Source organism: Alexandromys fortis, unplaced genomic scaffold (assembly GCF_014885135.2).
Source record: "Alexandromys fortis isolate MF-2015 unplaced genomic scaffold, M_Fortis_MF-2015_v1.1 scaffold_177, whole genome shotgun sequence".
In the NCBI taxonomy this organism is placed as follows: Eukaryota; Metazoa; Chordata; class Mammalia; order Rodentia; family Cricetidae; genus Alexandromys; species Alexandromys fortis.
Genome location: NW_026068056.1, coordinates 2,565,601 through 2,572,412, shown reverse-complemented (window position 1 = coordinate 2,572,412; position 6,812 = coordinate 2,565,601).

Genomic DNA, 6,812 nt, shown 5'->3' with positions numbered 1-6,812 from the left:
GGGCACCATGGGCACAGCCTCTCCCTCAGCTCCTGTTCTAGGGAAGGCAATGGCTCTTCGCTGCCTCCCCTATGGAAATGGTGAGGATTTCTTTGTCTACACAGAAAACACAGCTTGCTCAAAGGGATGAAAGGTTCTAAAGTCAAATAATTACTGCATGTGGCTAGGAATACGGATTCAGTTTCCCCAAATACCAAGTTTTGATGGGGTAACAGTTTCAAGATGTTTTCGTAGGAACAGAACAAAAGAAATCATAAATTAGAACACTTTGAAACACATGGGTGGTAGCCTAATGGTGGTAGCTCACATCTCTGATCCCAGCGCTTGAAGGCAGAAGTAGGAGGGTATCTGAATTCGAGGCCAGCCTAGTCTACAGAGCAAGTTCCAGGACACACAGAGAAACCCTGTCTCAAAAACAAAAACAGCAAAAATAAGTAAGATCCATGGGTGGGAACATCAGGTAGGCCAGACACTGCAAAGCCAGAAGACTGTCGTAGGCCTCGTAGCTGATGATATATAGCTTTTGGCTGGGTGGAAGCTAGTGGTCTTGGTTGTACATTTCATAAGGATGCTAGGCCGCAGGCACACCTAGGTGGCCACTGAAGGACTACTAGGTGGACCAAAGATAGCTCCAAACTGTAACATGATTCCAGCTATCCATGCAAACCAGAGTTCTCATTGGCCAACGGCTTTGTGGGACTCTGCACAGGGTGACTCTCCTCTAGAACTTCACTTCATCTGGATTGGCTTTAAAGACAGGGTCCCAGACAGCTGCGCAACCCTCTCCTTGACCCTAGACAAGTGCACACATCTGGAAAGGACCTCGGGTCGTTCAAAAGAGGAAGGGAGAGAAGGCCTCTATCCATAGATGGCCAATGGATGCCGGGAAGATATAGTCCCAGCTCTGCCAACCACAGTCCAGGACCCACACACACCCAACTCCCCTCGGCCCTCAGGGATCCATGACTAAGATGCAGAAAGAAATTTTCAGGACAAGGTAGAGTGAAGCAATATTGTCTAGCTTATTTCTTTTCTTCTTTTTTCTTTGGAAGTCCTGGGTATTGAACTTAAGGCCTTGCATATACAAGTAAACACTCTATAAGTGAACTATGCTCTTGGTGCTGGCTAGTTTATTAAGATAAGAAAAAAACACACTTCATATATATATATAATTTAATGTGTAGTTCCATAGCTTCTACTCTGAATGATTTTTCTAACTATAGAGAAGTTCATTGAGTTGTGTGTGTGTGTGTATATATGTGTGTGCAAGAACACATGTCTATGCACAAGCATTTGAAGGTTGGAGGATCATTTGGGATGCCCTCTTTTCCTCTATGCCTTATTCTCTTGAGACAAGGTCTCTTCACACTGAACCTTGAGGTTTATTATAAGAAAAAACTTGCAAAACTAGATGGCGGCAGCATAAGCTTTATATCCCAGCATTTAGGAGGCAAAGAAAATCTCTATGAGCTCAAGAACAGCCTGGTTTACAAAGCTACTTCCAGAATAATCAAAGCCACACAAAGAAACCTTGTTTTGAAAAACCAAAATGAATGAATGAATGAATAAATAAGTAAATAATTGCAAATATTTTTTCCCTTGTCCTTTCAAGACATGACTTTTTCCTTCCTTCCTTCCTTCCTTCCTTCCTTCCTTCCTTCCTTCCTTCCTTCCTTCCTTCCTTCCTCCCTCTCTCTCTCTCTCTCTCTCTCTCTCTCTCTCTCTCTCTCTCTCTCTTTCTCTCTCTCTCCCTCTCTTTCTTTTGTTGATTTTTCGAGACAGGTTTTCTCTCTGTAGCTTTGGAGCCTGTCCTGTCACTGGCTCTGCAGACCAGGCTGGCCTTGAACTCACAGAGATCCATTTGCCTCTGCCTCCCAAGTGCTGGGATTAAAGGTGTGTGCTACCTGCCCCCCAGCGATACTTGCAAATATTTTTTAAAAAAACTTACATCCCAAAATTAACCAGACCTAAAGCTTATACATGCAGTGAACTTCTCTACAGTTAGAATAACTATTCGGAGCAGAGGCTGTGGAGCTCCATGTAGGAGCCAGCCATGATAAGCTAAATATGAACAGATCACCCAAAGAAAGTTCTTTACTTCCAACCATTATCACCTGCCAGAGTAGGACCCGGCCATTGATAAGTTTAATGGAGGCCTGAGTCTGAGTAGTTTAACCTGAAGCAGTGCCTGGTTGCAGGAAGGACCATAAACTAAGATTACCTGAGCACCACCCAAGAACAGACTATCCAAAGGAAATGCCTAAAGTTCCAACCACTGTAGATAGGATCACCTGCCAGCACACTCATCAGGACACCCCTAGACAAATGTCAGCCAATCAGGAGTCCTGAACCTCAGAAACCTCTCACCCCTACCTTTACTACTATAAAAACCCAATTCTAGGGGCTGGAGAGATAGCTCAGAGGTTAAGAGCATTGCCTGCTCTACCAAAGGTCCTGAGTTCAATTCCCAGCAACCACATGGTGGCTCACAACCATCTGTAATGGAGTCTGGTGCCCTCTTCTGGCCTGCAGGCATACACACAGACAGAAAATTGTATACATAATAAATAAATAAATAAATAAATAAATAAATAAAACCCAATTCTAATTGAGCTGGGGCTCTCCATTTATTCCAATACGTTGGACATGTGGAGAGTCCGAATTTGCAAACTTGCATAAAATAAAGGCTCTTTGCTTTTACACATGGACTCGGTCTCCTTTGTTGGCTTTTGGGGAACTTTGCGGATTTGGGCATAACACTCCTGCCACATAAATCCTAGCATGGTCTCCTTATGAAAGACCCCAGGTACAGAGAGACTCTCACTCAATTGAGTCTCTGGATAACACGACCCCCCCCCCAGTAACTCACGAGAGACAGTCCTTGCTGCAATCACACGAGGCTTTAATTGATGAGATGAGACGGGAACCAGTGCACCGGGGCTGAGACTCATAACCCACGCAGGGGAAGAGTTTGACCCTGAGTGACCGGGAGAAGGAGTTTTTTTTTTTTGTTGTTTTTTTTTTTTTTCTGCAATCACACAAGGTTTATTTGACAGAACAGGAACCAGTGCACTGGGGCCGAGACTCATAACCCATGCAGGGGAGGAGTTCCACCCCCGAGAAGGAGTTTTTAAGGGAAGAAACCACAGCCCAGTAATCCAAAAGGGTCATAGGAAATTCCGAAAATCCAGTGATGGTCACAAGGGGGCAACTCCCTGCCTCAGGACCACTCCCAAGGTCATAATCAGCTAGTTTCTAAAACACAGTACAATGATAATCACAAGGGGGAAACTACCTGTTTCTCAAGATTATTCTCAAGATTACAATCTAACTTTATCTTCAGCTAGTTCCTGAAACACAGTCACTGAACCGGCTAATCCTAGATTTTTGATCTTCTCTTCCTGCTGCAGGGGTCGGGTCTGGATTTACCCAGGTCTTTCACTTACCTTGGGCATTAGAAGGATGTGTTGCACACCTATACATGTAGGCAAAATACTCATATACATAAAATGAATCTCTTTTTCTTTTTGTTTAATGTACATTGCTGTTTTCTCTACATTTGTTTGTTTGGTTGGTTGGTTTGGTTTTTCCAGACAGGGTTTCTCTGTGTACCTTTGGCTGTCCTGGAACAGAGATCCACCTGCCTCTGCCCCACGTGCTGGGATTAAAGCGTGCAAGCGTGCTCTACCACTGCCCAACACTTCTTTACGTGTATATCTGTGTGAGGGAATCTGATCCCCTGGAACAGGGGTTACAGACAGTTGTGAGCTGCCTTGTGGGTGCTGGGAATCAAATCTGGGTCCTCTGGAAGAGAAGCCAGTGCTCTTAACCGCTGAGCCATCTCTCCAGCACCCTCTTTTTGGCTTTTCAAGACAAGGTTTCTCTATGTAACCCTGGTAGTCCTGGAACTAGCTCTGTAGACCAGGCTGGCCTTGAACTCAAACATCCGCCTGCCTCTGCCTCCTGTGTGCTGGTATTAAAGTACACCACTGTGAGAGCCAAAGTTACATATTTTAAGTTTTAATTACTACGCCTCGGAGATCCATGAAACAGAAATGCCTCTGATCTACAACCCCTTGGCCCAAGTTCCTGAAATGTTGGAGGTGATTGTTTATGGAAGACAACAAGCCACATGTTTTTCATTTCCCTAGACAAGTTTGACCCATATGCACTAGATGTGGGCTGGAGGTACTTCCGGACGTATGCTTGCCCCAGTTGAACCTGTGGCAAACGCAATGCATTATGGGCTTTCCTTCTTAACCCGTTGATTCTGGGCCATTTCTCAGGAATCTAGGTATGGACCTGGCCAGAGCCCATCAACTTGATCAGTATTTAATTAAAGCTTGCTTCAAGCCAGGCATGGTGGCACACACCTTTAAGCCCAGAACTCCAGGAGCAGGGGTAGGCAGATCTCTGTGTTCTAGACCAGCCTAAGCCACAGAGCTAGTTCCAGGACAGGGTCCAAAGCTACACAGAGAAACCCTGTCTCAGCTGGACGGTGGTGGTGCATGCCTTAATGCCCAGCTCTCTGTAGGCTGAAGCAGGCCGATCTAATTCCAGGACAGCTAGGGCTGTTACACAGAGAAACCCTGTCTAAAAAAACCAAACCCCAAAAAAGAAAACAAAACAAAAAAACCTTGCTTCAAATTTGACTTTAACCTGTGGTAGTGATGTTATTCTCACCAGCAGCAGATTACCAACCACACTTGGCTCTTAAACACTAAACCGCTTCTCCATCCCCAAGAGCCACTCTTCTTCTTGTTTCCTGGTCTAAAATGCTCCTGAGCCTCGGTGTGGAGAAGGCTGACATCTCCCACTTAGACATCTCTCACTCAGTCACTTTCAGCACACTGACCAGGTGTGAGTCTCTGCATCCGCGGCTTCCCACAGCAGGACAGAAGCTTCTTTGACCAACGTTGAAGGCAGCAATGGTCTGGGCATATAAACATAAACATTTAGAAGGCAGTTTGACAACATGTCCATTTAGCAAGCCAACAACAGTATGTTTCCCACCTAGAGTCTATACCTCCCTAGCCTTGGTCTTTGTGAAGCAAGCCTCAAATCCAGTCACAAGGCAGTTGGCTGCTCCCGCAACAGTCAGGCCAGGATTGCACCAGTGGGTACATCTTTGCTGAAGGGTCAGTATTGTTGAATGCAGGGTCCCCTAGCGAGAATGACCATTGATGACTTTTCTCCTGGAACATCCCACACAACATCTTATAAGTAGGGTTTCTGGGGCTTTTTTTGTTGTTGTTGTTGGGCGGTGGTGGCACACGCCTTTAATCCCAGCACTTGGGAGGCAGAGGCAGGTGGATCTCTGTGAGTTTGGTGCCAGCCTGGTTTACAGAGCGAGTTCCAGGACAGGCTTCAAAGCTACAGAGAAAACCTGTCTAAGAAAGAAAGAAAGAAAGAAAGAAAGAAAGAAAGAGAGAGAGAGAGAGAGAGAGAGAGAGAGAGAGAGAGAAAGAAAAGAAAAAAAAGAAACAGTTGCACTTTACACTTTGGTGTCTACAATGGCTGCATATATGGCCCTGTGCCTTTCTAAATCACCCTGCTCAAAAGATGTAACATAATAAGCAAAACTTAAAGTTTTGTCAGATGTTGTTGGTGGTGAACATCTTTAATTCCAGCACTTGAGAGGTAGAGGCAGGTGGATTTCTGTGAGCTCAAGGCCAGCCTGGTCTAAAGAGCAAGTTCCAGGATAGCCAAGGCTAAACAGAGAAACTCTATCTCGGAAAAAACAAAACAAAAAAAAGTTTAAAAAATTAAGTAAAGATGCACAAAATGGTTCATTTCTTTCACTTACAGATTTTCTCTTTTTTGTCTTCTGCAGGTTGGGTGTGGTGGTGCACTCTTTTAATTTCAGCACTCAGGGAGGCAGAGGTTGGTGTAGCTCTGTGAGTTCGAAGCTAACCTATTCTATAGAATGAGTTCCAGGACAGCCAAAACTACATAGAAACCTTGTCTCAAAAACCAAAACCAACCAAACAAAAAAGATGGTCTTATGAAGAGGACTGTTTAAAAATGAGACATATGAATCATCATAAAAAAAATGAGATATATGCTGGGCTAGGGCATGTCTCCAATCCCAGCACTGGAGGCAGAGGCAGGCAGGTCTCCGTTTATGTAGGGAGTTCTATGTAGAGAGACCCTGTCTCAAAGAAAGAAAAATGGAAGGAAGGAAGGAAGGAAGGAAGGAAGGAAGGAAGGAAGGAAGAAAGGAAGGAAGGGATACTGATTTTTCCTTTGTTTTTTGTTTTTGTTTTTCAAGACAAGGTTTCTCTGTCTGGGAACTCACTCTGTAGACCAGGTTGGCCTTGAACTCAGAGATTCGCCTACCACTGCCTTCCAAGTGCTGGGATTAAAGGCGTGTGCCACCACAGTTCAGCTGTATGCCCGTATTGTTAAACTCAAGGTTCTAACCAGAGTCTAAGTAAGCATAGTTTAATGCTGTCTGTACCATCCATGTTTGAGATGTCTTTGAAAAACACACATTAGCCTTGCGAGCAAATTTGGCTTTATCAGTTGTGTGAAGTTCCTTGACTCTCAGCCAGCAGGAAAGGCAGACCAGGGCCTGTTCCTTGTCTCCCTTCTCATTTTTCCTGTCTCTCTAAACTGTCTCAGCTTCTCGAAGGGATCTCTGGCTCTCACAAATGATTCCTTCTGCTCCAGGATGTGGTCTAGCCTACCTCCCACCGCCTGGGGGTAGTCTGCCTCGAAGGTTTTCATGTTCGGATACTCTAGGGTGACTCAGGAAAAAAAAAGTTAAGGATCCTGTTTGTCTTCAGCCAAACTGACAGGAGTGGACATAC